This window comes from Gallus gallus, chromosome 10 (assembly GCF_016699485.2).
Source record: "Gallus gallus isolate bGalGal1 chromosome 10, bGalGal1.mat.broiler.GRCg7b, whole genome shotgun sequence".
In the NCBI taxonomy this organism is placed as follows: Eukaryota; Metazoa; Chordata; class Aves; order Galliformes; family Phasianidae; genus Gallus; species Gallus gallus.
This window is the reverse complement of record NC_052541.1, coordinates 676,349-686,662: the sequence shown is the minus strand read 5'-3', so window position 1 is coordinate 686,662 and position 10,314 is coordinate 676,349.

Below are 10,314 nucleotides of genomic sequence, written 5' to 3'. Positions count from 1 at the left end.
CAGTTTGCCCATGCACAGACAGGTCATTTCAAAGGAAAAAAAAAGACAAACCCAAAACAGCCTGTATCCCATCAGGATAAGGAAAAATCTTGTCACCCTGGAGGCAAGAACACAAAGGAAAGGAGTGGATGGAGGCATATCTGTGCTCAAAGCTGCAAACCCTCCTTGCTTGCTCCCCCCCCCATGTGCTTCTTTACAACAGGTATGAGGGCCTAGGTGGGGAAGGCTCAACTTGTGGGTGATAAAAGCCCACTCAATCTAGATAAACCAAAAAACCAAACTAAGAAAAGACTTAATTACTTCATTCATTACTAGAACATATCCAGCTCCACCTGGGGGAGGATGAAGAATGTGTAGAGAGCTTGTGGGTGAGATTTAAGGGGCAGGCAGGTATGGGTGACATAACTGTGGGGGTTTACTACAGGTCACCAGATCAGGAGGATGAAGTTGATGAGGCCTTCTTCAAGCAGTTGGAAGTAGCCTCACAATCCTGAGCACTGGTTCTCATGGGGGACTTTAATCATCCGGATATCTGTTGGGTAAGCAACATGGCCAGGCACTCATGGTCCAGATGGTTCCTGCAGTGTGCTGAAGATAATATTCTGATGCAGGCGGTGGAGAAGCTGACAAGGTGGTGGGTGCTTCTGGACCTTGTTCTTTCCAACAGGAATGGGCTTCTTAGGGATGTGAAGGTTGAGGGCAGCTTGGGATCCAGCGATGATAAGATGGTGGAATGCAAGAGCTTGCGTGGAAGAAGTGAGGCAAAAAGTAGGATTGCTGCCCTGGGCTTTCAGAGAGCCATCTCCAACCTTTTCTGGGACCAACTTGGAGGTATCTCATGGGCTAGAATGCTAGAAGGTAAGGGGGCTCATGAGAGCTTGGCAGCGTTTAAACAGTGCTTCTTCCAAGCTCAGGATCGATGCTTCTTGAAGAGTAGGAAATGGGGTTAGGGAGGCAGGAAACCTGCATAGGTGAACAAAGAGCTTGTGGATAAGATCAAAGGGAGGAAGGTCTATGAAACGTGGAAAAAGGGCCTGCCCTCTTGGGAGGAGTATAGGGGTGTTGTCAGGGTCTGTGGCAATGCAACGAGGAAGGCTAAAGCACACCTAGAGTTAAATCTGGTGAAGGAGACAAAGGATAATAAGAAAGATTTTTTTTATTTTTTTTTTTTAAGTATGTTAACAGTAAAAGGAAGAGTAGGTATAATGTGGGTCCCCTGCTGAATGAGGGGAGTGTTCTGGTAACGGGGGATGCTGAGAAGGTGGAGATGATGAATGCCTTTTTTGCTTTGGTCTTCACTGCAAAGACTGTAAGAAGGACATTGAGGCCCTGGAGCATGTTCAGAGGAGGGCAACAAAGCTGGTGAGGGATCTGGAGCACAGGCCTTATGAGGAGCGGCTGAAGGAGCTGGGTGGGATTGTTCAGTCTGGAGAAGAGGAGGCTCAGGGGAGAGCTTATTGTTCTCTGTAACTACCTGAAGGGAGGTTGTAGTGAGCTGGGGGTCAGCCTCTTCTCTCATGTAACAGTGATAGGACAAGAGGGAACGGCTTCAAGCTGCGCCAGGGAAGGTTCAGGCTGGACATTAGGAAATACTACTTCTCTGAAAGGGTGGTCAGGCACTGGAAATGGGCTGCCCAGAGAGGTGCAGTCACCGACGCTGTCGGTTTTCAAGGGACGTTTGGATGCTGTGTTGAGGGACAGGGTTTAGTGAGAACTATTGGTGATGGGTGGATGGTTGGACTGGATGATCCTGTGGGTCTTTTCCAACCTCGATGATTCTATGATTCTATGACTGCCTCTTGGGACTCCTGGACCCTGGAGGGAAAAGACAGAGTCAGAGAAATGCAGAGCTTCCCTCTGGATGAGGAGGGGATGGTCCAGGAGTGTCTGGGTGGGATCAATATGCACAAATCCATGGGCCCTGGTGGGATGCATCCACATGTGCTGAGGGAGCTGACGGAGGTGATTGCTGAACTGCTTTCTATCATCTTTGATAGGTCTTGGAGAAGAGGAGAGGTGCCAGAAGACTGGAGGATAGCCAGTGTCACTCCAGTCTTCAAAAAGGGCAAGAAGGGGGATCCAGGAAACAACAGGGCAGTCACTGTCACCTCTGTTCCTAGAAAGGTTTTGGAACAGCTTGTTCTGGATGCCATCTCCAAGCAATTGGAAGAGAAGAAAGTTATCAGGAGTAGTCAGTATGGATTCACCAAGGGGAAATAGTGCTCAACCAACCTTGTTGCCTTCTATGATGGCATCACTAGCTGCATAGATGGGGGGAGAGCAGTGGATGTCATCTACCTTGACTTCAGCAAGGCTTTGATACTGTCACCCACAACATCCTGATAACAAAGCTGAGAAAGTGGGGGATAGATGAGTGGACAGTGAGGTGGGCTGAGAACTGGCTGACTGGCTGAGCTCAGAGGGTTGTGATCAGCAATGCAGAGTCTGGTTGGAGACCTGTGACTAGCAGTGTTCCCTAGTGGTTGGTGCTGGGTCTGGTCTTGTTCAATATCTTCATCAGCAACCTTGATGAGCGGATAGGTGTCCACTCTCACTAAGTACGCCGATGATACAAAGCTGGGAGGAGTCGTTAACACACCTGAAGGCTGTGCTGCCATTCATCAAGACCCAGACGGACTGGAGAGCTGAGCAGCAATAAACTAGATGAGGTTTAACAAAAGCAAGTGTAGAGTCCTGCATCTGGGAAGGAATAACCACGAGTATCAGTACAAGCTGGGACATGATCTGCTGGAGAGAGGCTCTGTGGAGAAGGACCTGGGGGTCCTGGTGGATGACAGGTTGGCCATGAGCCAGCAGTGTGCCCTGGTGACTGTAGCAGTGAAGAATGAGACGCAGCAATACATTCAATATGAATGCTACTGATGTCCGCTTTATTGTGTTCTGTTTTCTTCTTTTATACTGTTCCATTAATTGCTAACAAATGGTTATATGATTAATTAGCTTATTTGTTAGTAAATATCAGTTATATAAAAGCCACCTGGCGTTATTTACAAAGATTGAACAGCGCCCCACATCCTGCTGGCATGTCTCCCTGTTCCGCGTTATCACAACCTATATTTCAAAGCAGGACAAGCGGTTCTTCCAACTTCCTAATTTCATGACAACAGAACTCCCTTCCAGCTACCAGATGTGTTTTTTTCCAGAGTCCAGGTCAAGGAACAGGACTTTCAATCTTATTTTAGGGCTGCAAACCCCACAGGTGGCCAAGAAGGCCAGTGAGATCCTGGGGTGCATTAAAAGGAGTGTGGCCAGCAGGGCAACGGAGGCGATCCTCCCCCAGTTCTCTGCCCTGGTCAGGCCTCACCTGCAGTACTGTATCCAGTTCTGGGCTCCCAGTACAAAACATGGAGATCTCCTGGAGAGAGTCCAGCGGAGGGCCACAAAGATGATAAAGGGCCTGGAGCATCTCCTCTATGAGGAAAGGCTGTCTGACCTGGGTCTCTTCAGCCTTGAGGAAAATAAGACTGAGAAGGGATCTTATTAATGTTTATAAATATCTTAAGTGTAGGAGACAAAGGGACATAGGCAACCTCTTTTCAGTGGTCTGTGGGGACAGGACAAGGGGAAACAGACATAAACTTGAGCGTAGGAAGTTCCTCATCAATATGAGAAGGAACTTCTTCGTGGTGAGGATGACGGAGCACTGGAACAGGCTGCCCAGGGAAGTTGTGCAGTCTCCTCTCAGATATATTCAAGACACATTAGGATGCCTACCTGTGCAGCATGCTCTAGGGATCCTGCTTTGGCAGGGTGGTTGGACTTGATCTCTGGAGGTACCTTCCAACCCCTACAATTCTGTGATTTCCCCCAACATCAAGGCTACATAATTGAAGAAGAGACAGGTATTGGTAGTAGGTAATTCCTCCTGTGTCCAATATGCTGACCCTCTTCCTAGAGAAGTCTGCTGTCTTCCTGGGGCTTGGGTGAGGGGTGTCACTGGGAAACTATCTAGCCTGGTATAGCAAAGTGGCCACAACCCCTTACTGCTTTTCCATATAGGGAGAGATGAAGCAGCTACAGGTGGGTCAAGGGTTATCAACAGGGGCTTCAGGGCCTTGGGACAATGAGGAGAAGGCAACAGGGAAAATCAAGGGAAATACTTAAAAGCAATTAAGGAGTTATCCTTTAAGGAAGTGTCAAGACCAGCTGCCCAGCTGAAGTGCTTCTACATTCAGCTTGAGAAACAGGCAGAAGGAACTGGAAGCTACTGTGCTGCTTGAAAACTATGATATTAGCTGCCATCACTGAAACCTGGTAGGAAGATTCCCATAACTGGTTGATGGCTATTGATGGCTACAAGCTGTGCAGAAGAGACGGGCAAGGAAGGAGGGGAGGGGTTGTTGCTGTCTGTACCAGGAAAGGAATAGAATGTGAAGAGCTGTCCCTAAAGAACAGTCCCGAGCCTGTTGAAATCCTATGGGGGACAGTTAGAGATTGGGGCAGGAAAGGAAGCCTTGTGATCGACGTCTACTATGGGCCACCTGATCAAGTGGAGCCTGCTGATGAGGCTACAGGAGGCATCATGATTGAAAGCCTTCATCCTGCTGGGGGACTTTAACCACCCAAACATCTGCAGGAAAAGTAGCACAGTGAGCTGTAGGCAATCCAGGAGGCTCCTGGAATGCACTGAGGATAACTTCCAGAGTCAAGTAATAGATGCCCTCACCAGGGGAGATGCAATACTGAACCTGTTGCTCACTAAAGCAAATGAACTGATGGGTCGCATCAGGACTGGCGGCTGCCTGGGCTGTAGTGACCGTGCTTTGACTGAGGAGGGATGTGAGACAAGCAAACGGTAAAATTAGGAAAGCTGAATTTTAGGAAAGCTAACTTACAACTCTTCAGGTATTTAGTCAGAAAAATACCCTGGGAAACTGTCCTCAAGGCAAGGGTGCAGAGCAGAGCTGGCAGGTCTTTAAGGAAGGTTTCCTCAGGGCACAGGAGATCTCCATCCCCAGCTACAGCAAGTCAGGAAAGGAAGGCAAGAGACCAGCGTGGCTGAACCTGCTAGTCAAACTGGAGGGGAAGAAGAAATCCCATCACAGTCTTTCCTTACGTTTTTATTATATGATGTTTAAATAGCACTTAGTCAAGTGAAAGTGCAGTCTTTGATGATTTTTGCCAAGATCTTCCTCACTGTACATTGATAACTTTCTGCTTAGAGACAGAATTATATGAAACTCCCAATATAATGCAAGTTTTTTTTTCTGTAAAACTGTAAAAATTACCAAAGTGCTTAGCATTTGCTCTTTGCCTTTGTTTATAGAACATCTGTATTTTGTCCTCCTCTATTTGAACTGGTGTAACTTTGATCTCTAATATCCCTGATGATGTAAATACAGATTTTATTTTAATGTGACACTGCTGTGTTCTGTATTCATTTCCATGTCAGTCCTCATTTGGTCTCTTGGTTACCCACACTTCTTTTGTGAATATGCCAAATGCATTTTGATCAGTCACAATTCAGTGCTCAGAACTTCTCCATGGGAAACGGGAAACTTTATAAACATTTGACTTAATTTTCCATTTCCAATCTTCAATTCATCATTTGTACTTTAACTACCAAAACACTTATTGTGAAATTGAAGCTAGAATGAAAATGAAAATGTCCACTGTATGTTATTTTTGATAATTGATATTCTTGATATTGATATTTTGATAATTGATATCGACACTTTGACAACTGATATTCTGCAATCCCTGAGCCAACCAGTAGTGGTGTGTCAGTTAGTAGCCTAGATCACCTTGACATCTAGGAAAGGGAGGGGGTCCCGGTGTGGCTTTGCTCGGTGCTCTGCAGCGCTGGACAGCTCGTTCCTGGCTCAGCAGTGGCATCGGACGAGGAGCAGGAGAGCAGGAAATCTGAGGGTGGGAGGGCACTACCGAACACGGTTGGTGCACCTCTGTGCAGTTTTGCCTTCCTGGGAGGAACCCAGAGCTTCCCGGTTTGTTTCTGCTCCTGTAGCATTTGTACTGCAGTGTGAGCATAAGGTTCTGCTGCCTTATTCTTCTTCTGGAAGAGCCTCTGCAGCCACGGAGATCTGATACAGGCACCTGTCACTCACTGCTTCCTGCGCTTCCTGATTTCCTAAAGAAATACAGTTGATGTGATCACAGTCTGTTTGCACTCCCCACAACCGCTGTGCTGTGTTGAATACACCAGCTGCTTCCAGCCACATCTGGAGGCAGAATACTGATTTTCAATCAATTTTGAGTGAGTTTATTTGCAGGAGACTGAGAGACGAGGACTCCAGCATTTTCCAGCAGAATGTGGTGCAGACCAGCTGCACTCTACCACGTCTTGCTTGCACATGTTGGAAATATCCAGATAATTTTGTCAGGACAGTATCTCTGATAAAAGCAGATTTTATTCACAAATGCAATGGCGGGGGTCCCACAAGCAGGAGCACCCCTAAGAACACAATGACAGCTTTTGTACTTTGTTTCCTCCTTTGCCTATCACCCTGCCCTGTTTCCCCATTGTCTGGGTACTCCAGGTTCACAATTTTATCAAAGGTTTACATTTGTGAATTCATGAGTTACCCCCTGTCAGTCAGTAGCCATCCTGTTGTTTCCAAGATGTCTCAGTACTCTTCTTGTATTGATACGGTAACTTTCTTCAAAGTCTTTGTTAAACAAAGAGTACCGGGGGGGGGGGGGGGGGGGGGGGGGGGGGGGGGGGGGGGGGTGGGAGGGATGCCAGGCCTTACTGATGTCTCTTCGGGAGCTTCCTTGGGCATGTCATGACTTGTTCTCTTCATGCAGGATATTCTTGCAGTATGTATGACAAAATATACATATATACACCTATATACTGAGCGTGCATTCCTGGGGAATGTTAATCTAGAGGATAAGTAATACAAACTATCAGAGACCCCCCGCCCCAAGTAGAAAGACTCCCAAAAAGAACTATGGCAGCAGAGACCATGAAATAAAAAAAAAAAATCTTATCTAATTCTAATGCAGAAGCAACATTTGCTTCCCACACACGTGGGTCTCCAGAAGCAATTAACCTGAGGCAGCATTGTTTTTGAAGAACTTTATTGATGATCAGCATCTGTATCTTAAACATACCATTTTACTGACCAGAGAAGATTTAGAGGGAAATGTAAGCAGAGCTCACCATTCAGAGGTATGACACCAGGTCCTTTAACTGTGTTCTGAATGTTTCAACTACAAGATAAATGGCTGCAGGGATTGAGGATGCGATAGAAATTATCATTTATCTCCATAGCATTTCTCTCCACAACAGCGTATTTACACTTCGTCCAGAGAATGTGAGAGCTGGGATAACAGTGGCACAGCACTGACCCACCGGGGATGATGCAGTGCTCACATGGTTAAACTCACAGAAGTTACTGTCAGAGGAATGGTGCTGTGCTGTGCTCCTGCCTTTGCTCCCTGGAGAAATACTGTGACGGACACAGCACCTTCATTTTGCACTGATTCCTGCTGCGCTGCACCCAAAGCACCGCTCTCCTTTGTCAGGAACAGCGGCAATTGCGGTTGGTGAGAGTCTGCAGTGCCACCTTCTGACCATGGCTCTTCTGACATAACAAAGCGTTCTGATCCCCAAAGTCACAGCGAGAGAATGATATGAGAAAAAGGAGCCCTAGAAGCCATCTATCATTTGTATTTCTTTCTCTCTTTATTTATTTAATACAGAAACTCTCCTCTCACTGCCCTGCCAGCGACACACGGATGTTTAGTTGGGTTCCAGGGAACACTTCCCTCAGCAGACCACAACTCTGGCCATGGCAACTGAGTGAAAAGTAACTGCTCCAGTGAGTGCACATGAGCTGGGACTGCAAGCTTGGTGTCTGGTACAGGAGCTGTGAGAGTCCAGCCTGAGTATTTACATGCATCTTTGTATCTGGGCTTTGAAAGATTCCTGAAAGGAAAGGCTTTCTCTTTATCGGCAGTTTTGTAGTATTTCATTATTCTATTTGCCTGGATACCATTCCGGACTTTCTGTACATGTCCCGTTTCTGAAATCTTGCTTCTCTTTCGGGAAACCTTGTTACAGTCTGTCATAGTTTCAGCTGGGACAGAGATATTCTTCTTCATAGCATCCGTTATGATGCTGCATTTGGCTTCAGGAAAAAGCCAGTGTTGATAACGTGCTGATGTTGCAGTTGTTGCTGAGCAGTGCCACACAGAGCTGAAGACATTTCAGTTTCTCAGCTTCTCACCCTGTCCTGCCAGTGAGGGGTGAGGGGGCACAAGTTGCTGGGAGTGACACCCTCTAATGCTCTACTGATCAATAAAGCCCTCAGCAAAGCCACGCTCTGTGTGTCTGTGTCCTTGTCCCTATGCTCAGCAGGAACTGCTCGTGTCTGTCCCTGCCTGGCAGAGCCCATCCGTAAGTGCTGGGAGGGGTCCCCATCTCCATGCCCTGTACCCTATGCCCTGCACCCATGGGCCTCTTCATCCCTCTGCATCATCTCCTCCAGAAGCTTAAAGGATGGAGCTTCCCATGCTGCCAAGCAGCCCCAATACCCTCTCCCTGTTCTCTCCCAATTCCCAAACCCTTCACCCTTTGTTCCACCTTCTGCATGGCCATGGTGTCCCTAGGTCACTCTCTTTTAAATCCCCCCCCCCCCCCCCCACACACACACACTTATTACAGACAATTGTCCCTCACTTGGGTCTGCTTCAGCCCTCTTCCTTCAGTCCCCATTCCCCTGCGCAAGAAATTCAATTCCTAGGAGTAAAATGGTAAGGTGGGTGTTGCCACATCCCAATGGATGTGGTCAGCAAAATCACTGCCATTTCTCTGCCCACTAGTAAGACAGACACAATCTTTTCTGGGCATAGTGGGCTTTTGAGAATGCATGCTCCAAACTGTAGCCTCATTGTAAGCCCCCTTTGTCAGGTGACGCAGAAGAATTTTTCGTTGGGCCCTGAGCAGCAGCAGGCTTTTGAGCAAATTAAGCAGGAGATAGCCTGTGCCATGGCCTCAGGGCTAGTATGGATGGGACAGGATGTAAAGAACATCCTCTACACTGCTGCTGGAGAGAAAGGTCCCACTTGGAGTTTGTGACAAAGATCTTCATGAGAGACCCAAGGCCGACCCCTGGGATTCTGGAGTAGAGCATACAGGGGGTCAGAAGAGTGCTACACTCCAACTGAAAAGGAGATCTTAGCTGTGTATGAGGGGGTTCAGGCTGCTTCCGAAGTAATTGGCACTGAAACGCAGCTCCTTCTGGCACCTCAACTGCCAGTGCTGAACTGGATGTTTAAAGGAAATGTCCCCTCCACCCATCACGCTACAGATGCCACTTGGAGTAAGTGGATTGTGTTGATTACACAACGAGCGTGGATGGGGAACCTCAGCCATCCAGGAATCCCAGAGGTGATCATGGACTGGCCTGAAGGCAAAAAGTTCGGCACATCCCCAGCAGAAGAGGTATCACATGCTAAAGAGGCCCACCATACAATGAAAATGAAAAGAAATTGCCCTGCTCACAGATGGATCGTGTCGTATTGTGGGGAAGCATCACAGATAGAAGGCTGCTGCGTGGAGCCCCACATGACAAGTTGCAGAGGCCACTGAAGGTAAAGGACAATCAAGCCAATTTGCAGAGGTAAAGGCTGTCCAGCTGGCCTTAGATGTTGCTGAACGGGAGAGGTGGCCAATGCTCTATCTTTACACTGACTCATAGATGGTGGCAAATGCCTTATGGAGGTGGTTACAGCAGTGGGAGCAAAATAACTGGCAGCGGAGGGGTAAACCTATTTGGGCTGCTGAACTGTGGAAAGACATTGCTGCCCGAATAAAGAATATGGTTGTAAAGGTGCACCATGTAGATGCTCATGTGCCCAAGAGGGGCTACTGAAGAACAGCAAAATAACCATCAGGTAGATCGAGCTGCCAGAATTGAGGTGGCTCAAATAGACTAGGAATGGTAACACAAGACTGTCTGAAACCTTCTTTGTTTTTGGCTCAAAGCTTGCTTTCTGAGGCATTTCTTGTGATAAGACTCTGACTTATATAAGAGATGAGAGGTGGGTGTTGCTATGTGGCAGTCGGCATCACTGTGTGGACAATTTTACATTTGAAAACATTTCTTCAGAGCTGTTTGCCATTGGACTCAGAACTGTTTACTGGCAGATCTGTCCTGTGACCAAATAACTCCAGTTTGGTATGGGAGACTGGGGAATGACACCATAGTATCCTGTGAAAAACAGGATGCAGGTGGGCACCTCTCTGCTCCCTCTTATCTCCCGGCAAGGCCTGGAAGATGGGAACAAAGGAGTTTGTGCTGAGATCCCAAAGTCAGAAGCTGCCAC